The 27,767-nt window shown below is 35.1% G+C and overlaps 1 long non-coding RNA gene across 3 annotated transcripts in view; it reads right to left on the bottom strand.

The window, feature by feature from the left end:
- Positions 1-27,767, bottom strand: part of LOC110212811 (uncharacterized) — a 113,726-nt gene that overhangs the window by 51,560 nt on the left and 34,399 nt on the right. The gene's annotated exons all lie outside the window — the stretch shown is intronic.

Genomic DNA, 27,767 nt, shown 5'->3' with positions numbered 1-27,767 from the left:
AAGCAAGCCTCAGAAGAGGACAACAATGTCAAAAGGCCTATATGCAAAACCTCAAAGGGGAATATGAGTTGGTCTCAAGGCCAAAATCCCTTATTGAAAAAGCTTAAAAAGAATTTTAAAAATTAAATAAGAGAGATAGAAGCAAAATTGGGGAAATAAATGAGAGTAATGCAAGAAATGTCAACAGCTTAGAAAAGGAAGAACAAAACAATTCCTTAAAAACTATAACTGGCCAAATGGGGAAAAAAAATCAACTGAAGAAAATAACTCCTTAAAAAGTAGAATTGGCCAAATGGAAAAGGAGGTACAAATGCTAACTGAAGAAAAATAACTACTTCAAAATTATAACTGGATAAGTGTAAGCTAATGACTCTATGAGACATCAAGAAGCAGTCAATCAAAATCAAAAGAATGAAAAATCAGAATAAAATGTAAAATACATCATCAGAAAAACAACTAACCTGGAAAATAGATCCAGGAGATATAATTTAAGAATTATTGGACTACCTGAAAGCCATGATGAAAAAAAGAGCCTGGACAGCATCCTTCAAGAAATTATTAAGGAAAACCACCCTGAGGTCCTAGAACCCAAGGGTAAAATAGTCATTGAAAGAATCCACTGATCACCTTCTGAAAGAGATGCCAAAATGAAAACTCCAAGGAATATTGCAGCCAAATTCCAGAATTATCAGGTCAAGGAGAAAATACTGCAAGTAGCCAGAAAGAAACAATTCAAATATCAAGGAATCACAGTAATGAGTACACAGGACTTTGCAGCTTCTATATTAAAGGATCAGAGGGCTTGGAATATGATATTCCAATAGGCAAAAAAGCTTGGGTTACAACCAAATTTCTAATTGAGCATAATCTTTCAGGGGAAAAGACAGACATTCAATGAAATAGGGGGCTTTCAAACTTCCTGATATAAAAGACCAGAACTGAACATAAAATTAGATCTTCAAATACAAGACTCAAGAAAAGCATAAAAAAGTAAACAGGAAAACAAAAAAAAAATATCATTTAAAACATTAAATTGTTTACATCCCTACATGAGAAGATAATACTTGTAACTCTTAAAAACTGTATTGCTATTAGGGCACTTAGGAGTATACATACACAGAGGGTGTCGGCATAAGTTGACTGATGTGATGATATAAAAAATTAAGGAGTGGAAAAAAAGGATTGCATTGGGAGAAGAAGAAAGGGGGAGGCAGAACAGGGTAATATATCATATGAAAAATTATGAAAGACCTAATACAGTAGAGGGAAAAAAGGGAGGAGGTGGTCATTGTTTGAATCTTACTCTCATTGGATTTGGCTCAAAGAGGGAATAACATACACACTCAGTTGGCTATAGAAATTTATCTTACCCTATAGGGAATTAGGAGGGAAAATGGGAAGGAAAAGAGAAGAGGGGAGCTAATAGAAGGGAGGGCAGAAGGGAAGGCAGAAGTAGGAGGAAAAGGGGGAAAGAAAAGTGAGGGAGGCTGATAGAAGGGAAGGCAGATTGAGGGAGGTGGTCAGAAGCAAAACAATGGCAAGGAGGGACGAGGCAAAAGGAGAGAGAAACGTATAAACAGGATGGAAAGTAGGATGGAGGGAAATATAGTTAGTAATCTTAACTGTGAATGTGAATAAGATGAACTTTCCCATAAAATGGAAGTAGAAGCAGAGTGGATTAAAAACCAGAATCCTACAACATGTTGTTTGCAAGAAATACATTTGAAGCAGAGAGATACACACAGAATAAAGATAAAAAGCTAGAACAAAATACATTATGCTTCAGCTGAAGAAAAAAAAAATTTAAAAAGCAGGGGTAGCAATCCTGATTTCAGAGAAAGCAAAAACAAAAAACAGAACTCATTAAAAGAGATAAAGAAGGAAATGACATCTTGCTAAAAGGTATCATAGACAATGAAGTAACATTAATACTAAACATATATGCACCAAGTGGCATAACAACCAAATTCTTAGAGGAGAAGTTAAGTGAGTTACAGGGAGAAAGAGACAGCAAAACTCTACTAGTGGGGGACTTCAACCTCACCCTCCCAGAAACAGATAAATCTAACCACAAAATAAACAAGAAAAAAATTAGGTGAACAGAATTTTAGAAAAGTTAGGTATGATAGACATTTGCAGAAAATTGAATGAAGATAGAAAAGAATGTACCTTTTTTTTAAGTGGTATATGGCACCTACACAAAAATTGACCATGTCTTAGGGCATATAAACCTCAAATGCAGAAAGGCAGAAATATTAAATACATCCTTTTCAGATCATGATGCAATAAAAATATGTGTAATAAAGAGCCTTGGAGAAATAGATTAAAAATTAATTGGAAACTAATCTAATCCTAAAGAGTGAGTGGGTCAAACAATAAATCATAGAAACAATCAATTAATTTCATCAAAGAGAATGACAATATTGAGACAACATACTAAAATTTATGGGATGCAGCCAAAGCAGTTCTTAGGGAAATTTTTATAACTCTAAAAGCGCACATGAATAAAATAGAGAAATGTAATGCAATACTATTGTTCTATAAGAAATGATAAGCAAGTGGATTTCAGAAAAACCTGAAAATACTTACATGAAGTAATGATAAGAAAAATGAGCAGAACCAGGAGAACACTGTACACAGTAACAGCATCACTGTGTGATGACCAACTTTGATAGACTTAACTCTTCTTAACAATAAAATGATCCAAGACAATTCCAAAAGACTCATGATGGAAAATGCTAACCACATCCAGAGAAAGAACTATGGAGTTTGGATACAGATCAACACATGCTAATTTAACTTTTTTTTTTGCTTTTTGTTTTTTCTTTCTTGTGTTTTTTCCCTTCTGTTTTGATTTTTTCTTTCACAACATGACTAATACAGAAATTTGTTTAACATGATTGTACACATATAACCTATATCAGATTGCTTGCTGTCTTGGGGAAGAGGGGGAAGACAGGGAGAGAGAAAAATTTGGAATTCAAAATCTTATAAAAATGAATGTTGGAATTTTTACATGTAATTGAAAAAATAAAATGCTATTAAGTAAAAAAAAAAAGGAAATCGAGAGGATACCCATTAATTGGGGAATGGTTGAATAAGTTGTGATATATGATTGTAATAGAATATTATTGTGCTATAAGAAATGACTAGCAAGATGCTTTCAGAAAAACCTAAAATGACTTACATGAACTGATACAGAGTGAAGTGAGCAGGACCCGGAGAACATGATACACAGTAACAGTAATATTGTACAATGAACAACTGTGAATGAAAGTTATTCTCAGGAATACAATAATCCAAGACAATCTCAAAGGATTCATGATTAAAAATGTTATCTGCATGCAGAGAAAGAACTGATAGAATCTGAATGTAGATAGAACACTATTTTTCATTTTCTTTCTTTTTTCTTCTTTTTTTTGTTTTGAGTTTTTTCCACAAAATAATTAATATGGAAATATTTTACATGATTACATATGCATACTCTATATCAGATTGCTTACTGTCTCAGAGGAGAGGGAGGAGAGGGAAGAAGAGCTAGAAATAGGAACTTAAAACTTAACAATGAATGTTGAAAATTGTTTTTACATGTAATTGGAGAAAAATAAAATATTTTAAAAAAGAAAAAAAGAAAAATGCGTCAAAGTACCAAAGCCCCTCTAATAATTAATTTTCTTCTTTGATAATTTCCCATTCATGTCTTTTGACTTCCTCTCTCCCTTTTTTAAACTGCTGTCTAACCATGCTTTGTCCATCCTGTTCTCGAGTTTATTTTTTTTAATTTAAATGTAAAATTTTATATTCATCACTATTAAATTTCTTACTAGATTCAGCTCAACAGTCTTCTAGCTTGTCAAGATCTTTTTGGATCCACCCTCATTCTCCACATGTTAGCTAACAGTGTGCTGTTTATTCTCCTTCCCAGATGTGTATCATCTGCAAATTTGATAAGCATACATACCACCTGTGTCTTTATCCAAGTTATTACTAAAAATGGCAAACATCCTGGGAACCAGAACAGATCTCTGGGTCACTATACTAGAGTACTCCAAACTGTCATCAAACCATTAATGACTATACTTTGCATCCAGCCATTCAACCAGTTGCCAGTTCATCTAATTACCTTCTAATCCACATTTTTCCATTTTTTCCCACAAAAAAAAGAGTATGAGGCACTTTATCACATTTCTGGATACAATATAGGTAAACTATACATATATATAGCATGTAGGTAAACTATATAATTATGTACTCTATGTAGAAATAGTTACTAAAATTTTTGTTCTCCGTAACCTTCAGCTTTCAGTAAATCTTCCTATACCCTCTATTCAATAAATTCTAGGTTTTACCATGAATTCACAATTTATAAGAAAAAAATTCAGAGATTAATTTTATAAACAAAACTTTATTTGGCATATAACAGCACTTTAATATCATGAAGTTGTTAAATATTTATCCAAATATGGTCACTTAAATTAATCAGATCCTTAATACTATTTCTTATTAATAGTCATATTTTTAGTATAATTTTTGAAAGATGTACCTTTATATTATGTTTAGCCTCCAGTTTATTCCCTTCTTTGGATGTGACTGGGAACAGGACAGAGAATACTGATTCATAGGCATAATCCTGAATTAAAGTTTCATGAACATATTAAAAATGGGATATGTTCATTAAATGGGGTACACCTAAAATTTTGTAATTTAATTGACTGGAAATCAATTAGAAAGATCAACTAGTGCTCTGTCATTGTATCACTTCTGCTGATTTTTTTTTCTGATAAGTATGAAAAGGGTGTTGTATCTAAACTTCATTCATTTGAAGGTAAGAATTATTCCTTCCATTCTCTTTTAAATTTTTCATTTCTTTTCATTTCAGATAGTGCCTTTCCTATCCCATCACCATATCTCACCATTTTCTCTCTAATCCACAATTTTTTTTTAATAATACCACTCTCAGAATACTTTAATAGGATAATGGAGTTATTTCCTGAACTCCATTGACAAGATTCTTGCACCTCCTGGTGGTATGCATACCCCAGGTGGGAAACTCCTGATTTAGATTACCCTGATATACTAGTTTAGCAACCCTGTCTAAAAAGATTTTTTTTAAAAAAGGGGAAAATTAGGCTAGTCTGGCGTGGTCTGTTCTATGATTTTTAGGGCATTTGACTAAATTTAAAATTATTTTATGCACTATCTACTATATGAAACGTATTGTGCTCCTTTCTCTCTCTCTCTCTCTCTTTTTCTTTGTGTGTATGTGTGTGTGTGTGTGTGCATACATACATATATAGCTCCTCTCCACAATGAGCTTACACATTCTACTGGGGGATACTGTATGTATACAGATAAATTATTACATATAAATTGAGGAGGGAGGAAAAAGAGAAGGTTTTTCAGAGAAAGTGGCACCTGAGCTAAGCCTTGATGGAAGATAAGGATTTTGAGAAGCTGAGAATAAATGTATGTGTGATAACTTGTGAAAATGCATGGAGGCAGGAGAAAAAAAAATGTACAGTTCAGGGAACAATTAGTAAGCGGACTAGTTTGAATCCAGAGTACCTGTAGGGGAGCAATTAACCTGGAAAGATAAGTTTGAACCAGATGTACACAATCTTCCAGGTTAAGGAGTTGGCATCATCTTATAACTGGTCAGGAGCCACTCAGGTTTTTGAGCCAATGTCAGACCTGTGTGGTAGGAAGAGTATTTTGGCAGCCGGAATTGAGATGGAAGAGAATGGAAGCAGGACAACCAATCAGGAGGCTGAGAAAAGAAACCAAGTAAAGGGTCATGTGAGGCAGAATGAAAATGGTAGCCCTGTAAGAGGACAGGGGAACAGATGGTGAGATGTCATGGGGGTAGAATCATGAACATTTGGCAACTGACTGAATATATGGGATGATGGAAAAGGAGGAGTTAATGATTACTCTTAGTTTACAAACTTGAGTGACTAGATAAATAGTATCATTACTAATATGGACTTAATACTAAAGATTCAACCATATTTTAAAGAGCCTTTGAGTAAAACCTGAAAACCTGAGTTCCCAGAATTATCTTCCATTCCACTAGGGTAAAATAATTATTGGATTTCTATTATGGTATGTGTTAAATCAGTTTTTTCCCACTTTCTCTGACCTCAAAGGATTAACGCTAAGTATTCTGAAGATGTGTTTCACTGATAACCAAGGGTCTACACAGTTGAGGTTTAGAAGAGCTTTGTTTTCAATTTGTCATTTATAGTAGGAGCATAATTTAATGTATTATAGTGGAGAGGTTTCTTACTCCTGCAGAGCTAGGGGAAAAAATTGTGAGCATATTTGCCATGAGGATGTTCAAATTTACAGTACACATAATTCAGCAACAACAATTCCAGATAATATGATTACAATTTACAGTAGAGTTTCTCACAATTTCAGTAGCAACTACATTTACAATAGGGCTCATTTAATTAAAACCTGTTCAACTGTAACTCTTATTTGTCTGAAACAAATGTTTATCCTATTTATACTATCAGTGAACTCTTCACATGAGTAGTTAACAATAAATTGTGGCATTAAGTCACAATGAATATCAATGAAAACATGTTACTCTCAATTCACTTTATGCTAAATATACATAGAGATATGATACAATTTTTCTGTGGTGACAGCCACTTTAAAAGGATAATTAACCTTAGTTTATACTCTGAAATTACTATTTCTGAATTACTATTACTGAAATTATATTTTGCCATAGAAGCTGCAATTTTAGCCATTGATAAAGCGTTAACAACACAATCTATGCATTTAATTCATTTAAACACTTTTTTCATGTCCAAAATTTAGATCTCTTTCTGCATCTTGATTTCATTACCCCTCTGTTAGGAGGTGGGCAGTGTTTCATCATAGGTCCTCTGGAGTTACAGTTGGTCATTGCTTTGATCAAAGGTCCTAAGTCTTTCAAAGTATTTTTGTTTGCTTGTTTTTGTTGTTGTTGTATAAATTGTTCTCCTGGTTCTGTTCACTTCCCAGTGTATTATACAAGTCTTGGTGGGTTTCTTGGAATCTGTCTCTTTCCTCATTTTGTAATGGCACAATAATATTCCATTACATGAATATATCATAATTTATTTATCCATTTCCTCTAACTAGTTTCCACAAAAGTAAGCCACTCCTTACCTTTCAGTTCTTTGTTTTTAACAAAAAGAGTTACTATAATTATTTTATAAAAGAAAAACTTTTTACTTTAGGATTTTCACAAAGGTAACATTCTAGATACATGAACTAAAGACAGCAGAGTACTTCAAAAGAATTATGATGTTATTGATGTAGATATTCCTTCTATTGAAGCAGATTGCAATCATCCTGTGACTTCACAGCCTATTTTTGATCAGTTATGGAGAAAATAAAATACAAAAACACTCCAACACCTTTTGGCCAATATTTTTTGATAAGACTTTATATTTTGCTATGCTAGTCTTCACATGGCAGGCTGCTGGGTAACACAATGGATACAGTACCAGGCCTGGAGTGAGGACAACTCCTCTTTTTGAGTTAAAATCTGGCCTCAGACACTTACTAGCTATGTGACCTTGGAAAAGTCACTTAACTCTGTTTGCCTTGTTTTCCTCATCTGAAAAATGAGCTGGAGAAGAAAATGGCAAACCACTCCAACATCTTTGCCAAGAAAACCCCAAATAGGGTCATGAAGAGTTGGACATAACTGAAAAGACTGAATAACAACAAAAATCTTCACATGATGTATAAAAAGTCCATCAATGTACTGTATGGGGTCTCCTAAAGCTTACATTCCCTGTCAGAACCTTTGGGGAACCAAAATCATCTCCATATAATAATTAGGCATTGAACTGAGACTTTAATGGAGGAGTTAAGTACGCATTTGCCTAAAACACATTGCATTTGCCTTTTCCTATCTATTTCTGATAAAAAAAATTGTCTTATATTGAGGGTTTTTTAAAAATCTTTTCTCCATCCTACTTATCAACTATGACTCAGATTCAATTTATCAGAAATATAAGGCAGAGTAGCAAGACACCAAAACTACCCAAGTGAAGAAGTGGTATAGTGAGGGCAGTCAGAAATCTTTCTTGGATTTAGAAGTGGAGAAGGCAAGCAGAAAAATTGGGAAGAAAAGGGACTATACTTAGCAGGGTTTCACTGAATTTAAAGAATGTATTTAAGTAAATCAGAGTATCAGAGCGCTAAAAAGCAATGTTACTTGTAAACAGGATGAAAACTGTTAAAAAGCAGAAGATGGTCTTTCTGATCTTCCTCATCAGTAACCCTTCCCCTCAATTCCAGGAGCCTATCATAAATTATATTCAACTAAGCATTACCAAGAATTTCATCAAGGGCATACTATTTGGAAGATACAGTGTAAGGCAGGCCTGCGCAACCTGGGACCATTTGCAGCACCCCAAAGGATTTTGGGCTGCCCGTGAAAAATGCAGAGGAAAACATCTTTTGTATGTGGACGAAATTCTTTGGTGTACTGCAAGGTGCCTTCGGGCTGTAAGCAGGCCACAGGTGGTACAGGCCTGCTATAAGATGTTCCTACAGAATATTGTTTTAAATGATAATGTTAGCTAAAGTTTGTCCATTCTCAGGGGGATTTGCATCATTATAAGCTATTTCAACCCAATAAAGCCTTCAAGACTCAAAGGAATGGAGTTATTATTTAGAATGACAGCCATAAAGGTTGATTTAGAGGGCAAGGACCCCCACCTGTACTCTCTTCAAATTGCATCACAAAGGTGACTGTCTACTCATAAGGCCAGCCCTTCTTGCCAAAAGTCAAATCATACAATGAAGTGTTGAGTAGACATCCATTAAACCAAAACCATGCTAACCCTTATTCTTGTGAAACAAAAATTTTACATCATTGAAAGATTCAATGGGAGATGGCCAATGTGCTTAAAATAATGGCAATAGTTCTCCCTTTGGCTGCAGGATGTCAGCATTTATGGGAAAAAGTCAATCAAGTGCTTACTGGATCTGCTTAATCAAGCATAATTGTCATCATGTGACAGCAGTTATTGGAAGCTCCTTTGTGAAAGAGTGCCAGGACCATTTTGCAAAAGAACTTCGTATATTTTAAAAAGAAAAAATAGTAAGATTTCCTGTGTTGGAAAAGACATTGGGAAAGACAAACAACATGTCTTCACATTCACTTTAAAAGTCATACCTTTTCAAAAAAATAGAAGAAAATCACTGAGAGGTGCCTCAATTTTTTTTTCTGTACATAAAATGGTATTTATTTTTGAAAATGTTTATTGCTATCTTCCATTTTTGTAGTATATTAATTTTCCAAAGATAACACTCCTCTTCCATTTATACAAGAAGCCTTCCTTTGTAACAAAGATGTTTTTTAAATAGAAGGAAAAAAAAGCAGCTCAGCAAAACCAACCAATGCATCAACTAAGTCTATTAGTAAAGGCAATATTCCATACCCATTGTCCTCCACCTTTGTAAAGATGGGAAATGCACTTCATTCACTTTTTTCTAGGGCCATTCTCTTGATCTTCATAATTATAGTGTTCATTAAGAAAGAGATTTCCCAAAATCACTTAAAAGATCTATCAGTAATATTGTGGTGCCATTAGTAATTATTACTGAGAACAATGTTCCATAGAGGCACAGCATCTATTTCCTCTAAAACTTATATATATATATCACTTTGTTCAGATTAAATGTTACTGATAATAGCTGTTCAGTATTGTCATAACTTCTTTCCAAATTAGAAGCGTACATATCCAACTAAGTACTAACTTATAGGCAGAAAATACTATTTTATTAAATTTCTATAAAATCTTGGATAATTTAATTCACATTAGGCAGAAGGATCAATAATCAGATGCCATGTACATAAGGATAGCTATCTATACTAACATTCGGATTGCAACAAAACTTCACACTTTTTAATGATGACCTCTGTCAGGATGCTTCTCTCTCAGGTAGGTGAAAGGATGATTCAGTCTATATTTTAGGCCTATATAATCTAAAACCACGAAATAAAACAATTTCACATTATGTGAAGTCCTGAATGTATATTATTTTAGTCATACAATCATAGCATTATAAATGTACAGCTGGAAGAGTCCTTAAAGATCGTCTAGTCCAACACTTTCATTTTACAAATAAAAAACATACAGCATAGAGAGAGTAATAGACTCACCCAAGGTAACAGTGGCAGAATTTAGATTTGAACCTAGACCCTCTGACTCCAGTGCTCTTTCTACTTTATGATCCCACTGAGTCCAATTTTGATGCCTCATTGCGTTACATAGGTAACCTCAAGTTCTTAAATATTACGTCAGTGTCCAGAAGTGATTAGGGGAAGAGAATGGGGCAACAGATCTTTTGCAAATACCATATATCTAAACAGACTTAGAGACATGAGGGAAATACACAATAAGTGAGATGAAATCACTTATAAAACAGAAGCCAGATGAACAGATTAGAAAACAAAATCTGACAAGAAATACACTTGAAAAACAAAGATTCACAGAGTTAAAATGAGAATTTGGAATGAAATTTACCATACTCCAGTTAAACTCAAAAGCAGGCATAGGCAATGATCATGATTTCAAATAAGGCTACTGTAAATATAAATTAAAAAGACAGATAAGAAATATAGATAAGATAATTCTCCTGCTGGGAAATTGCCTTATAATTAAAGATACCCATAGTTAACGAATCAATATCAACACTTAATTTATACGCACTCAGTAACAAAGCATGTACAAGTTAATGGAATTGGAGAGAGAAAGGAAGAGCAAAACAATAAATACTGATTGATCTTAACTGTGTCACTTTTAGACCTAGACAAATTGAATCAAAAGACAAACAAGAAAGAAGGCAAGCACCTGGATAGAACTTCAGAAAATTTAGATGTAATAGATCATTGGCAGTTACTGAATGAGAAGAGAAAGGAATTTATATATTCTGCATCTTCATATGACACTTTTACAAAAATTGATCATGTACTGGGGCATAAAGACTTCACAAAATGTAGAAAAGCAGATATATGAAACATCATTTACTGATAATTATTCAATAAAGGGTGTTTAAAGAAAGAACTAAAAGGCAATTGCTGCCTAAATAACACAATACTAAAGAACAAGTAGGTCAATCAACAAGTTATAGAAGCAATAGAAATTTTCATCAAGAAAAATGACATTGAGTTTTTGCTATTCAGTCATGCCCCTTCCTGACCCCATTTGAGGTTTTCTTGGCAAAGATACTGGAGTGGTTTGCCATTTCCTTCTCCTGCTCATTTTATAGATGAGGAAACTGAGGCAAACAAGGCTAATGACTTGTCCAGGATCACACAGCTAGTAAGTGTCTAAGGCCATTAAACTCAAATTTTTCTGACTCCAGGCACAGCACTCTATACACTGAACCACCTACCTGCCCCAATAATGGGACAACATAGTAAACCTTATGGGATAGAACTAAAGCAGTTCTGAAAGATAGAGTTTTTTTTAACAAAAGAGAGAACAAACCAATAAAATGGGCATGAATGCAATTTTTAAAATTTGAATGGTAAAATAAAAAAATCCTCAACTAAAGAACAAACTAGAAATAATAAAAATTAAAGAAGTGATTAATAAAATTGAAAGCAAAAATAGCACTTTTTTGAAAAGTTAAAATAAACAATTAGATGATTTGAGGCAGGGAAGGAGAAAGAGAGAGAGAACAAATTGTTTATATTTAAAAAAAGGAGGGTCTACAGCAATTGAAGAGGAAAGAAAGGAAATTGTCAGAAACTCTTCTTCCCAATCATATGCTAACAAAACTGGGAGAACTTGAAGGAAAAAGATAAATAACTACAAGTATTAAATACACATAATTAACAAAAGATGAAACATACTATTTAAATAATGCAATATTAGAAAGAAAAATTAAACAAGTCACACATGAACTCCCAAAGGAAAAATAAAAACTCCACAACCAGATGGATTTACAAGCACAGTGACAGTGGCAGGGTAGGTAAAAAAACTAAGAACAGAGGATGTTAAGAGAGTCACAATTTTTAGGCCATCTACAAACATTAATTTAATTTTTAAAAAATTTAAACGTAAGATCTTTGACCAACAGCAAATAAGTTGATATACTAATAAAAGAGTTAAATCACATCTATATTGCAATTTTGCTATATGAAACAAGAAGAAAATTAAATTGCATCAATGAAACAATAGTTCACAGGGTTTTCAACAGATAAAAGTTAGCAGAGTTGGTTTTAGTTTGTGTTTTGGTGTAACAAGAAACATCATTTCAGAGACACATGTTGCAGGACTTTTAACAATAACAGCTAACATGTTTATAGTGCCTATTGTGTGCCAGGCACCATGTTTAGTGCTTTACAGATGCTTTCTCATTTTGTGCTCACAACAACCCTGGGAGGCTGATGCTATTATTCTCCCCATTTTACAGAAAAGGAAACTGAGGAAAAAAGAGATTATTACTTGCCCAAGCCTAATAAGTGTCTGAGGTTGGATTTGAATTTGTCATCCTGATTCCAGGTCCAGCACTCTATCAACTATGCCAAAGGCAAAGGGGGACTTCCTATTAAGAGGGTAATGTGAAAGCCTAGTTCTCAGACACAGACCCCGACAAATATCTTTAAAATATGGAGGGGCTCCTGAACTTGCTTTCTTGAGTAGCCCTGTACCAGAGATGAAGACCCCTTGAACTAACATAACAGTGATCTTCTGCAACTGAACTCTATTAAGCTCTCAGTGGCCTTGAAGCAAAGTCAGCTACAATCTTGGCTCCAGCTAGCCTAAATCAGACTAATAAACTGTTTGTGCAGCTCAGATAAGCAAGACCATCCTACCTTCATGGTCTAGCAGTTCCCAGAAGGGGCCCCAGCCATGCCTTCACTTTGCTCATGACTTGATTCTAAAGAATTTTCCCTTTTCCCCCTCCTTCTCCTCTTGTAAGCTACTATTCTTGATGTAACATATAAATACCCAAGGCTTTGCCTGCGTTGCTGGGCTCTTTTGTACTTGGTATAAGGAATTCCCACATTCATGTGCCTTTCTCTTGTAATAAATCAAGTTACTACTCATATATTGTGGAGGTGTGATTTTTGGTTACCAAAAAAGAACTCAGGGCAGCTGGCTGGTGCAGTAGACAGAACAGTGGCCCTGGAGTCAGGAGGATCTGAGTTCAAATCCAGCCTCAGACACATAACACTTACTAGCTGTGTGACCCTGGCCAAGTCACTTAACACCATTGTCTAGCAAAAAAACAAAAAAAACCAAACAAACAAAAAAGAAAGAACTCATGGAAGACAAATGATAAAGCAAACCAAAAACAAATAGAAATTAGCTTCTCCACATAATCCACATTATAAAAAGACAACTAAAAGCTAGCAAAGATGAGTAGATGAGTCTTCCAAATTCTGATAAATGGGTGGGAAGATGAAAGAGCTAGGAAAAGGAACTGAGCTAGGGAAACCAGCCTAAGGAAATGTTGAAGTTAATCAAACTGAGAGAAAGAAAGAAAAAAGGAAGGAAGAAAAAAGGAAGAAGGAAGAAAAAGAAAATGAAAAAGGTAAATTTGACTAAATTTTTAAAATTTAGTGACTAAAATTTAAAAATACCTTTGATTTGGAGAAGGGGGTGACCCATGCCCCTCTCTATAATTTAGCTCCTCCTGCATCTCAGTAATATGTCTCTAGGTCAAATTATTATATAAATATCATTGCATATTGTGTATATACAAGACATACAGACATACCAAGTACTTTTAAACAAGACAGATATACTTAACAAGTGTTATTAGATAATATGCTTTCTACCTGAGAGATATACCAAGGCGATCCTTAATAATTAACATACTCCTTGCCCAGCATAACCACACCAGTGATTCTGAATGCCCAGTTGCCATTTTTCAAATAGAATTCCCCATGCTCCATTGATCACTCCCTTCTTTCCATCCTTAGCAACCCAAACCCCTTCCCTGACCTCCCTCTCTAAAGCTTTCTAACCTACTTCCATTGCGCTCTATGGAATGCTGGCTCCATAGGACACAAAGTAATTTCTTCCTGAATTTTGACCTTTCTTGCTCTTTCCAACTTCTTGCATTCATTTGAGATGTGATTTTCTCCTAATGATGTACCTGTTCTGGCTACATTTTCTAGTACTGGCTGTACTTTCATTCCTCCTGACTCATAGGTCACAATGGGGCAGTTGGATTACCCCTTGCTTCCCACTGCCACTAACAGGCTCTCCCTCTATCACTCACTAATTTCTCTTCCTTTGAATTCATTCATTTCACAGGTCTAATAAATCAATATTCTCATTGTCTATAGTCTTCCAAGACACTCTCTTTCCTTCTTCAAAGAATTCAATGCCTGGCTCAATTTTTCTGTCCTTAATTCCTACTTTCATACTAGGGGACTTTAACATACATATTGATACTTATTTAAATCTCCAGCTTCCAAATTCATTAACTTACTCATTCCTCATTCATGCTTCTCCAGCCCACCACAGCTACACACGGAGAGGATGAACATCCTGCCATCATCCACAAGTGTTCCACATCCATGTTCATGAACTCTGAAATTCCTTTATCTAATCATAATCTGTTACTCTTCCACCTCTCTCTTTGCCTTGCAGCTCCTTCTGTTCTTCGTCCTGACTGTGACCTTGAATCTGTCAGTCCTTCAGTTTTTTTCCCAGATCATCTCTGTTGTACTGGCTAGACTCTTTTCTCTTCCCCATTTTAATTCCCTATTAAGCCAGTTCAGCTTTACATTCCATACTCTACAATTTTTGAGTCTCCTGTCTGTTTATCCTATAGAGGATCTTGCCTTTCCAAACCCTAGCCTTGGATTATTCTCATCATCTGATGTATTAGGACCTACATAACTGATGCTGAACAAAACTGGAGAAAATCATGGAATTATGCTGACTGGGTTTACTACAAGTTTGTTACATAATCTGAAGTGGGTCCCTACTGTTGCAAAGCAATCCTTTTAAACATCTCCCAAATCTATTCACTTTTACTCACTCATATCTCTCCCACCTCTATACTCTCGGCTGAGAACCTTGACCCATATTTCACTGAAAATATTGACACCATTCACTGAGAGCTCCCACTTCTCTCCTCTTTTTAATATCACATCATTCAAATGCCTCCTCCCCTATCTCCCTCTTCACTCTAGTTTCACATGAAGAGATGGTTTTTCTCCTTGCCAGGGAAAAATCCTCTATATAGACAAATGATAACATTCCATCTCATCTTATCCAGATGATTACCATCCTCCCACCACCCCTACTCTCTTACTAACATTAAATTGCTCTGTCTCCTTGTTACTTTCCTACTGCAAATGTGTCCGTGTCTCACCCATCCATAAAAAAATCTGTCATCCTCCCAGTCACCCAGGTTTGATACCTAGGTTTTATCTTCCACTTCTCACTCTCTGTCACCTCATATACTCGACCAGTGATCAAGTCTCATCATTTGTACCTTTGTAACATCTTTCACATGTGCCTCCTTCTCTTTTCTAACATGGCCACCACCCTGGCGCAGAATCTTATTACCTCATTCCTGTACTATTGCAATAGCCAGCTGCTTGATTTCTCTGCTTTGAGTCTCAACCCAACCTAGTCCATATCTGACTCAGCTATCAGATCGATCTTCCTAAAACATACATCTGATCATATCATCTCCATATTCAATAAATCCGAATGGCTCCTTATCACCTCCAGGATCAAATATAAAATCCTTTGTTTGGCATTCAAAGCCCTTCTTGTCCTGCCCACTTTCTACCTTTACAGTCTTCTTACACCTTCCTCCCCTCTGGGCACTCTTCAATCCAGTGACACCGGCCTCCTCACAGTTCCTCCCACATGGCATTCTCTCTCTCCATTTTTAAGTGTTTTTCATTGGTTGTCTGCCATACTTGGAATGCTCTCTCTCCTCATTTCCATCTCTTATCTTTGTTGGCTTACTTCAAGTCTTGGCTAAAATCCCTCTTTCTGATCATAGAAAAGGGAAAAGGACCCAGAGGTACAAAAATATTTATAGCAGCTCTTTTTGTGGTAGACAAGAATTGGAAACTGAGGGGATGCCTATCAATTGCGGAATGGCTGAACAAGTTGTGGTATATGAATGTAATGGAATACTTTTGTTCCATAAAAAATGATGAGCAGGCAGATTTCAGAAAAACCTGGAAAGACTTACACAAACTGATGCTGAGTGAAGTTAGCAGAACCAGGAGAACAATAGACACAGTAACAGCAACACAGTGCAATGATCAATTTTGATAGACCTAGCTCTTCTCAGCAATACAATGATCTAAGACAATTTCAAAAGACTCGTGGTGGAAAATGCTGTCCACATCCACAGAAAGAATTATGGAGTTTGAATGCAGATTGAAGCATAGTATTTTCTCTTTTTTGTTTTTTATTCTATTTTTCATGGCTTTTCCATTTTGTTCCAATTCTTCTTTCACAACATGACTAATGTGGAAATACATTTAACATTATTGTACATGTATAGTCTGTATCAGATTGCATGTTATCTTGTGGAGGTGGAAAGGGAGGGAGAATGGAAAATTTTAGAACTTAAAAGCTTATAAAAGTGAATCCTGAAAACTAAAAATTAATTAAAAAAATAAAATCCCTCTTTCTCCAGGAAGCCTTCCCCAGTCCTCCTTAATCTTAGTTCCGATCCTCTGAGATTACCCTCAATTTACCCAGTATGTATCTTGTTTGTACACAGTCATTTGCATGTTATCTTCCCCTATTCAACAATGAGCAGAAAATTTTGTCTTTCATTGTATTCCCAGTGCTTAGCACAGTGCCTGACTCATAGAAGGTACTAATAAACGCTAGTTGACTGAATATCTAAATGATATATGCTGACTGTCAAATGATTGGTACAAACAATAAGAATTATCTATGCATGTAGGAAGGAGAGACTATTTTAAGCTGAGGTGCTCAGGAAATTTCTTTCCTAACATCATTTATAATTAGACTTAAAATTTATGGCTTTACTACCCTTAACCAGCTTCTTAGGAAGCAATTCAAACATCTGAGTAAGCCATTTTGAACACCACTATTCACGTTAGTGAAACATCTGTTGCTGACATTAACAATTGCTTTCTGTCCCACTTAGCAATTATCACACCCTATACCTCCTATATTATATAATGCAATCTTATTATAAACTGAATAACTTAATGAAAATGTATTTTCCAGAAAACATCCCCAAATAACTGACCATTACAGTAGTGCAGACTTCAGTTGACTGTAGAAGACCAAATGATGAGTTTGTGCATATAAATGAATTATCTCCATGCCCTTTAATAATTTTTGAGGAGTAGAAAACATTAGTGAAACCTTCATTGAATGCCAATACATAAGGCACTACGTATCCTGAACTGCCTGCTAGATATCTCTACCAGTGTGTCTCACCAACATCACAAGCTCAACATGTTCAAAATAAAACTTTTTAATATTTTCCTCTAAACTCACTTGGCTCCTAAGTCTATTTCTATCAAAGGTATCTTGCCAGTCACCCAGAAGTTAGTATTAGGTCCCCTTCATTCTCCTTCATTCCCCATTTCCAGTTAGTTGTCAAGTTTTGTTGATTCAATTTCTTGGACATCTCTCATATCCACTTCCTTTCTCTACTCACACCATAGCCACCAAAGTTGAGGTCTTCATCACCTCTTACCTAGACAATTACAATAGCCTCTTAATGCTAGTTTCACCCCTCCAACCCAACACAGCTGCCAAATTGATATTCCCAAAGTACACATCTGATTATATCAGTGGCTCCCATCCTCTCTAGGCCAAAATATGAACTCTTCTGTCTGGCTTTTAAATTCCTTCATAGTCTAACTACAGGCTACTTATCTAAGCTGATTACCAGATGGGGATTTCCCTCCCTCACCACTCTTGTCACTAGCCAAATTTGTTTATTTGCTATTTCCTATAAAGATATGCTATCTTCTCTTCACACCTTTACAAAAGGTTGTTCCCCAAGCATGTGATGTTTCTCTCTATCTCCACTGCTTGAAACTCTTGGTTCCATTTGCAATTCAATTCCACATCCTTCAAAAGGCTTTTTGAATTCCTCTAGCTGCTAGATTCACCCCTAGATTATCGTGTTGTGATATAACCTACATTTATTTATCTATGAACATGCTATATTCCCCAATAGCATGCAAGATCCTTTAGGGAAGGAGCTGCTTTGCTTTTGCATTTTCATCCCTGTCACCTAGACATACAATGTGGTGCTTAATAAACACTTTTAATAAAATAATTAATAAACATTGATTAATTAACGCTATAAATACTGAATGTGCAAAGTCCCTTCAAGGGGTTTATAAATATGGAACTGCAATAAATAATAATATAGTATATGACAAATGACTATCAATAAATAATACAGATTGCGTGCTACAGAATCTAAAACATCTACTACAATCAACAGATCCCTTCTGCATCCATGAGTCTAACAAACAATAGCTTTCTGGCATAAGACTTCCAAGACTTCAACTATGCTCACAGCATAGAATTTGGCATGAGGGTATCATAATCAATAATATCATCGTTATCAGAGCAGCTCACATAATACTTTAAAGTTTGTAAAACATTTGACATACATGATTGTATTTGATCCTCACATATAATGCTGTGAGACAGCTAATATTATCCCCATTTTCTAGTTGAGGAAACGGAATCTCAAAAAGTTTTAATGACTTGCTAAAGGACACACAGAGGCAGGTTTCAAAACCAGGTCTTTCCAACTCTAAGATAAACATACTGTCCTTTAGGCTACCCTACTTATGAATAGAGTACTCGAGAGGAGAGATCATATCTTCTACTTCCTTCTCAAGTCTCCACTTGCAGGTAATAAATTATTCTGCTTAATAAAATTATACTATATGAAACGAGTTCATCAAAAAAGAGAAAAATTCCTCATCTTCCTATTACTTAAATCCTCCCAGCTCCACTTCATCCTGGAACTGCCTTTGGCAAGCGGAACCTCCATGCCCTGTGGTCTTCTCACCTTGGAATATTGCTCAAGCAGGCCAGCTCCCTTCTCCTACTGATGGATTTCTCCTAGTGCCTCTGTTTTGCGCAGGAGCCCAGATCAACCCATTTTCATTCCCCTCCCAGCTCTGCTCCTGACTTTTTGGACTTCAAAAACATTCTCCAACACTCACTCCCAAACACACTACCTCCACTTTTCAGCTCCCTTTTGTATCTCTGTCTTTAAAGTTACGTTAAAGTTACTTTGACTCAGTTACCCATTGTTCCTAGCCCCACTTATCAGTCAGTGTTGGGGGAGGCTCTGGTGGAGAAGGACACACTAAGTATGCAGCTGTTTTTACACATGATCTTTGTTATGTTCCCCTACCTGAAAACTGTCACATTCTTGCCACATTGGGGAGGAATTAACATGCAAGGGCCCAACTTCTTTTGGTGGACTTAATCTGAATTGTCTTAAAGTTACTTATAAAAGCTGTAACCACCCTGAAGCCACGGCTGATCTTCTGTGATCAGCCAGTCTGTCAGTGTGTTGCTACCTTGACATACTTACAATAAAATCCTTTTAATTCTCTGTCCTGAGTTTTGCCTCGTTTATCAGGGTGAAAGCCCAAATGAAGAATTTTCCTTTCAACACCCCATTAGAAGGTCAGTTCCTTGGGAGCAGAGACTATCATTCTTTTTGTTTTTATGTATTCCCCCCAACACAACACAGTCCCTAGAACATAGTAAATGCTTAATAAATAATTTTTGCCTAAGTCTAATGAAGGTATATAGACAGTGGTATTCCAGAGCTAAGTCATACTGACCCTCAAGAGCCAATTGTTAAATTTTCAGTGTGACAGTAACAGCAACATTGTGGTGATGACCAACTTATATAATTGTACATGTATAGCCTATATCAGATTGCATGCATCTTGGGGAGGGGAGAAGAGAGGGAGAAGGAAAAATCTGGAACTCAAAATCTTATCAAAGTGAATGTTGACAGCTAAAAATAAATATTTTTTTAAAAAAGAAAAACATTATTAAAAAATAAATAAATTTTCAGTGTGAGCATTTACACCTCAAAATTCAACAAACATTAAAAATGAGGCCTTGGTTTATTGATTTTCTAAACTTAAGAAAATGATGGGGAAAATGTTAATAAATGTTGCAGATTATACTTAAAAGTACATCATGCATAATTTTTCAGAGAGCCAGTTGTTAAACATGTGGAGAAGAACTAAAAGGCTTGTTGAAAGTTATAAAGGGAAGAAATCTATGCCCAATGAATTATATTTACAAATATAAAAAATTATAAAAATAATACATAACAGTATAAGCATTTACTTCTAAATAATGCTTTATGAGAGGTGACATTCATTGAATGTCAGTTACATTTGAGACACTATGTATTTTCATCTGGACATATATATGAGTAATAACTTGATTTATTACAAGAGAAAGGCACATGAATGTGGGAATTCCTTATACCAAGTACAAAAGAGCCCAGCAATGCAGGCAAAGCCTTGGGTATTTATATGTTACATCAAGAATAGTAGCTTACAAGAGGAGAAGGAGGGGGAAAAGGGAAAATTCCTGACCAAACTGCTGAATGCTGCAAAGTACTCCCTCCCTAAACAAGTGGTGTTCCAAAGAGGACATACGGACCAGGGGCATTTGAGAATCTGCCATTCTAACCAAAATTGCTAACAAAGAATGTATTTGAGTAGATCGCCTTCATGAGAAGACAGTTTCCCACTAATGCAAATGGCAAAAAAAATATAGATATAGATATCTATATCTATATCTATCTATCTATCTATCTATCTATCTATCTATCTATCTATCTATCTATCTATCTATCTATCTATATATCTGTTGGACATAGAATGCTGGACTGGGAATTAGGCCTGCTTGAATCAACCCCAGACACTTACTAGCTATGTGACTCTGGGCAACTTACCTAATTCTCAGGATTGTGATGAAGATTAAATGATAAAATATTTGTGAAGTGTTTTGCGAACCTTAAAGAGCTATATAATTGCTAGCTAGTATTATTATTACAGAGGAACAATATTTCACAGATCATGCCTGTTATTTGCTTTCTGTCAGTCAACTAGGAAAAAGATAACACTATATAGGGTTTGGAACATAATCAGGGCCTTGTGAAACATTTTGATCAGGAAAGTGAAAATGAATCATGAGCACTGGCTTAAGGCTATGTCAGTTTTATTCAAATAAAATTTGAATTATAAATAAATTATAAATAAATACAAATAAAATTCATGATTAATTGGTTAAGAGGAGATGAGAAATCAAATAGAAAGATTCATTCTAGAGAAAGCATTTTTTAACCATATACCTAGATCCCCACATAGAGTCTGTGCCTTCTTTCTCATCAGCTGCAGATGATAATTACAACGTTATGGTAATGGAAGGCTCTAAATCAAAGTAGATCTGCTGTGTTTGCAAGAACCACCTTGTTGTAAGCTGGCCAGGGAAGATTTGCTTGCCTGTTAGCTGGCACAGTAGGTCTTATAATTGGCACAATAATAGTTTCTGCTTTAAATCTTCCTATGATGTGCCTTGATAGAGTAATTCAGCTAATTGGAGATGTGGGTCATAGGAGGAGGGATCTTTCATAATGCTAGTACCATTCCTGACCAAACTGCTGAATGCTGCAAAGTACTCCCTCCCTAAACAAGTGGTGTTCCAAAGAGGACATACGGACCAGGGGCATTTGAGAATCTGCCATTCTAACCAAAATTGCTAACAAAGAATGTATTTGAGTAGATAGCCTTCATGAGAAGACAGTTTCCCACTAATGCAAGTGGCAAAAAAAATAAACATTTCCCAACCCTTAATTTCTGATATCACAAGATGGGTCTATATAAAAATTTTGGAAAGCATTTTGAAGTTTTTTCAAAAGTAACTAGTTTTTAAAAAATTGTAGCATGATTTTTTTTTTGGTTTTTTGATGTATTTTTTAGGGAAGGAAAAAGATGTTAAAATCAAACAATGATTGGACAGAGGAGGAAGAAGAAAGAATCTGAGAATTGAACAGGACCATCTTTTCTCTTTTGTTCATTGCTTTGCCTTTTTTTTTTTGCCTAAAGAATCAACCACAAATAGAAGGAAAATAAACCAAATAGATTTCTTTCGCAAACTAATAAAAACCAGCTGAGATATGAGTTCTTGAAAACTACGTGGGTAAAGGTGGGAGGGCTTGAGTTGTTTGCTACTCATTTCATTACCTTTACATCAGAACTAATTTTCCTTAATATTTAAACCACAAATTTCTTAAACATTTCTTTTGGTGAGTAAGCAAGGGTACAAATGCTAGGCGTTAAATGGCAGGATAAACCACAGACCACAGCTCTATCAGTGCATAGTTTTTTTCTATGAATTGAGGGGTTTTTTACAGGGGGAATTCTATGGGTTGGTTTGGGGAAGATGTCATAAACACAATTACAAAATATAGAAAAAAGTACTGAAACTAGTAGACATTAAATGATTCTTTTAAAATCCTATTACTAATAAGTGACTAGAAATTCAGTAACTAAACTTGTAATTCAGTGTTTTTAATACTGGACACCTTGAACAACTGGGAGGATCAGGATGGTGTTCATGTGGGAGGTGGGATGTAGACTGAACCTTGAAAGAAGTCAGGGATTCTAGTAGGTAGAGATAAGAAGGGAATGTGTTCCAGGCATGGGGTTTAGGTAATTTGTGTAAATGTGGAGGTAGAAGATGGCATATCCCATATGGGGAACAGAAAATGGGACAGTTTGTCTGGAATGCAAAACATATGAAGGTAAATAATGTGTAATAAGCTTGGAAAGTAGGCTGGAGACAGATGGTGAAAGTTTTTTTTCATTCTATTTTTAAATTTTATTTTTAATTTATGGAATAAAACAATAACAGTACAATAAAAAACGATCATTGCACATGAAACTGCAAAGTTACTATGCACAACTTGCTATTCCTTTCAAATATGCAACAAAATTGTTACGTACATTTCTTTTTTTTCCTACCCTCCTCCCTCTACCTTAGAGATGGCTACCATACAAATAGGTATGTATATTTTAAATTATTCTACACATAATTCTATTTATCAGTTCTTTCTCTGGATGTAAAAAGTATCTTTCTTCATATGTCTTTTATAGTTTATTCGGGTATTTATAACAGTCAAAATAATTTATTCACTCAAAGTTGTTCTTAAAACAATATTGCTATTACTGTATACAATGTTCTCTTGGTTCCGCTCATTTCACTCTTCATTATTTTGTGCAAGTCTCCCCATGTTTTTCTAAAATCACTGAGCTCAATCATTTCTTATAGCACAGTAGTATTCCATCACAATCATATACCACAACTCATTCAGTCATTCCCCAGTTGATGGGAATTCATGCAATTTCCAGTTCTATGCTACTACAAAGACAGCTTTTATAAACATTTTGGAACACACAGGGTTTTTTAAATTTTTTCCCTAATGATCTTCAGAAACAGACCAAATAGTGGTATTGCTGAGTCAAAGGGTAAAGGTAGTTTAATAACACTTTGGGCGTAATTCCAGATTGCTCTCCAAAATGGTTGGATCAATTCACAATTCCACCAAAAATGAATTAATGTCCCAATTTTTCCATACACCATCCAACATTTGTCATTTTCCCCTTCTATCATTTTAGCCAATCTGGAAGGTATACAATGATTTCTCAAGGTTGTTTTAATTTGCATTTCTCTAATCAGTAATGATTTACAGCATTTTTTCATACAAATATTAATTGTTTTGATTTCTTTATTGAAAAACTGCCTGTTTATATCCTTTGACCATTTGTTAATTGGGAAATGACTCATACTCTTATAGATTTGACAAAGTTCTTTATATATTTTAGATATGAGACCTTCATCTGATAAGCTGTGTATATAATTTTCCCCCCAATTTTTTGGTTTCTTTCTAATCTTGGCTACACTTGTTTTATTTGTACAAACTGTTTTTAATTTAATGAAATTAAAATTTTCCATTTTACACCTAACTTTGCTGTCTATCTCTTGTTTATTCATAAATTGTTCATCTGTCCAAAAGTCTGATAAGTAACATGTTCCATGCTCTTCTAATTTTCTTATAAAATCTCTCTTTATATCTAGGTCATGTATGCATTTTGACTTTTCTTGGTAAATGGTATAAGATATTGGTCTGTGCCCAGTTTCTGCCATACTGATTTCCAGTTTTCCCAACAGTTTTTACCAAATAATAAATTTTTATCCCCAAATCTTAAGTCTTTACACTTATTGTTATGTTTATTTGCTACTATAAATTGAATGTCTACTCCATTCCATTGATCTACCTTTCTATTTCTTAGCCAGTATCAGATAGTTTTGATAATTACTGACTTTTAATATAGTTTAAGACCTGGTACAGCTAAACCTTCTCCCTTTACACTTTTTTTTCATTATTTCCTTTGATACTGACTTTTCTGTTTTTCCAAATGAATTTTGTTATTATTTTTTCTAATTCACATTCAAAGTTAACAGTCATAATTTAAGAATTTCCTTCCATTTTATTTTTATTCACTATTTTCCTTCTCAACCTCTCTTTTTACCCTATCTTGGTTACCTTATCTTCTCCTCTTATCCTCTTATTCGTTATGTTAGCAAACCCCCTAAAATTCTTCCCTTTTCTATTCACCCCACCCTCCTAATCTTAATCTATATACCCTTTCAAAAGTTTAGAGGCAATTACTAGCCACTGAAAATTCTAGAGAAGGGAAATGACATGGTCAGCTAGAAGCCCTTATAATAGTTCACTGAGAAGAATTTATTGGTTCTTCCCCAACAAATCTGGGTCTATTCATAAACAAAATGGGCAGCTACCAACATGTTGTGACTAGAAAGGCACTTGACTAAAATTATCTCTTTTCACCTGCCACCAACAGGCCTTGGTATCTAAAATTCTCACTTCTTTGGGTTAGGATATTGCCAAACCCCATGTTAAGATGCAAATATGTTACCTAGATTGAGTAGGTATTAACAGGTATTATTAAGGTATTAACATATTTGGCCCCAGTAATATATTACACAATTTTTTCCTTACAGAATGCAAATCTCTTACAGAATGGCATGTAGAGCAGTTAAATTTTGACAACATTAGTCATTGCACAATGTGGCTGTTACTATGTACAACATTCTCCTGGTTCTGCTCACTTCACTCAGCATCAGTCCCTACAAGTTTTTCCAGGTTTTTCTGAAGTCTGCCTGCTCATCATTTCTTATAGCACAATAGTATTCCATCACATTCATATACTACAACTTGTTCAGACATTCCCCAATTGATGGGCATTCCCTCAATTTCCAATTCTTTGCCACCACAAAAAGAGCTGCTATAAATATTTTTGTACATGTGGGTCCTTTTTATAGAAACACTTTGAAAAGAGTAAAGTGACATACAAAGTTACTATCATATATACTCATTTAGACCTTGTTGTAAACTTAGCTATTTGGACCTGGCAGACAACACTGCTCTGAATCAGGTGAGTTGGAGCTGTCTTGGATGGAATAGAAGGCTTGCAATATAACAATAATACTCTCTAATCCTATATGAACAGCTTTTGTAGTTCACAGGATAACATATTTGTTATAACATATTTTGTGAATATTCAGCAATATCTAATAGAATCTGATTGAGACTATTTGGTGCTAAAATCCATGGTGTTACTCATTCGGGTTCTTGTCACCCAGACAGGTGGACAGAGCCATGGGAGTCAAATATATCAGAATGACTATTAGTTTCCTGCTGATTTTCTCCCTGGATGAGGTGGAAGAGAGACAGTGGTGATGGCAAAATGTCCCAGAATTGCTGAATCATTAATCTAATCATGAAATAAATCATAAAGTTGTCAGTTTAATTGGTAATTAAATGTCTTTTACTCTTCTCAATACCTGTTTTAGTGTAATTTAGAGGTCCCCAGAAAAAATCAGACAGGAGAAATGATAAAATTCTTCAGTCCATAATATCTGCATTCAGTGGCAATTGCCCTCTAAATGAATGATTTTATGATAAAATAAACACCACATGCAGAGAGGAATGAACACATATCCTAACGAAATTTATTGAAACATAATCTTTGTAGTCAGTTGAGATGTCCAGAGAGTAGGATCAGCTATTCAGGCAGTGCAGAGGTCTGTGATATTCTATCAGCTAGGCGAAAGGAGATGAGAGGAGGTATGGCAACTCTCTAAATGCGTAAGGGGAAATTGTGGAGGCCTTAAATATGGTTATCTATTAGGTAACTGAACAGAGCCTCAGATCATCCTGTGGGGTGTGGCAACTCCCAGATGTTTCGCTGGAGTTTGTGGCACCAAAGATGGGATACCAGGACAAAAGAGGGCTGACTCACTTTGTTTCTCTTTTTCATACAGAAAAAGTTCTATCTCTAACATTTATCATTATCTGACATTTATGTTTCAGTTTTCTAGCTCCCAGAAATTCTAGAGACTGGCTTGATGGGATGGCATAGCAAGCAAAAAATCTGAAGGTTCATCTTTCTCATTTCTACTTAGGATCCAAAAATCCATTATATAAATCTGGTACTGGCTAAGAAATAGAGTTATGGATCAGAAGTATAGATTAGATAAATTATATTACAGTAAATGACCCTAGTATTCTAGCATATGATAAACCCAAAGATCCAAGATTTTGGAACAAAAACACATTACTTGACAAAAACTGCCAGGAAAACTGGAAAACAGTATGACAAAAACTAGGTATGGACCAACATCTCAAACCATAAACCAAGATAAGGTCAAAACAGTTACATGATTTACATATAAAGGGTGATACCATAAGCAAATTAAGAGAGCACGGAATAGTTTATCTGTCATATTTATGGATAAGAGAGGAATTTAGGACCAAAGAAGATACAGAATATTACAAAATGTAAAACTGATCATTTTGATTATATAAAATTAAAAAGGAAAATGGAAAACTAGGGGGGATTTTGCAACAAGTATCTCTGATAAAGGCCTCATGTCTCAAATATATAGAGAACTGAGACAAATTTATAAAAATACAAGTTATTCCCCAATTGATAAATGGTCAAAGGATATGAACAGGCAGTTTTCACACAAAGAAATCAAAGCTATCTATAGGTATAGAAAAAAATGCAAATTTAAACAACTCTGAGGTACCACCTCACACCTATCAGATTGGTTAATATGACAAAAAAGGAAAATGTTGGATGTTGGAGGGGATGCGGGAAAACTGGGACACTAATGTACTGTTGGTGGAGATGTGAACTGATCTAACCATTCTGGAGAGCAATTTGGAACTATGCCCAAAGGACTATAAAACTGTGCATACCCTTTGGCCCAACAATATCACTACAAGGTCTATAACCCAAATATATCCAAAACAAGAAAAGGACCTATTTGTACAAAATTTTTTATAGCAGCTTTTTTCTGTGGTGGCAAAGAATTGGAAATAAAAGGGATGTCCCTCCTTTGGGGAATGGCTAAACAAGCTGTGGTATATGATTGTAATGGAATATTATTGTACTATAAGAAATGATGAGCAGGTAGATTTCAGAAAAATCTGGAAAGACTTACATGAATTGATGCATAGTGAAGTGAACTGAACCAGGAGAACATCGTACACAGTAAAAGCAGTATTGTTCAATGAAGAATTGTGAATGGATTAGATATTCTCAGCAATATGATGATCCAAGACAATCCCAAAAGACTAATGATGAAGCATACTATCCACCTCCA

Source organism: Phascolarctos cinereus, unplaced genomic scaffold, assembly GCF_003287225.1.
Source record: "Phascolarctos cinereus isolate Bilbo 61053 unplaced genomic scaffold, phaCin_HiC Scaffold_726;HRSCAF=1367, whole genome shotgun sequence".
In the NCBI taxonomy this organism is placed as follows: Eukaryota; Metazoa; Chordata; class Mammalia; order Diprotodontia; family Phascolarctidae; genus Phascolarctos; species Phascolarctos cinereus.
Note: the sequence above shows the minus strand (reverse complement) of the source record. Positions and strands in the feature narration are given on the sequence as shown.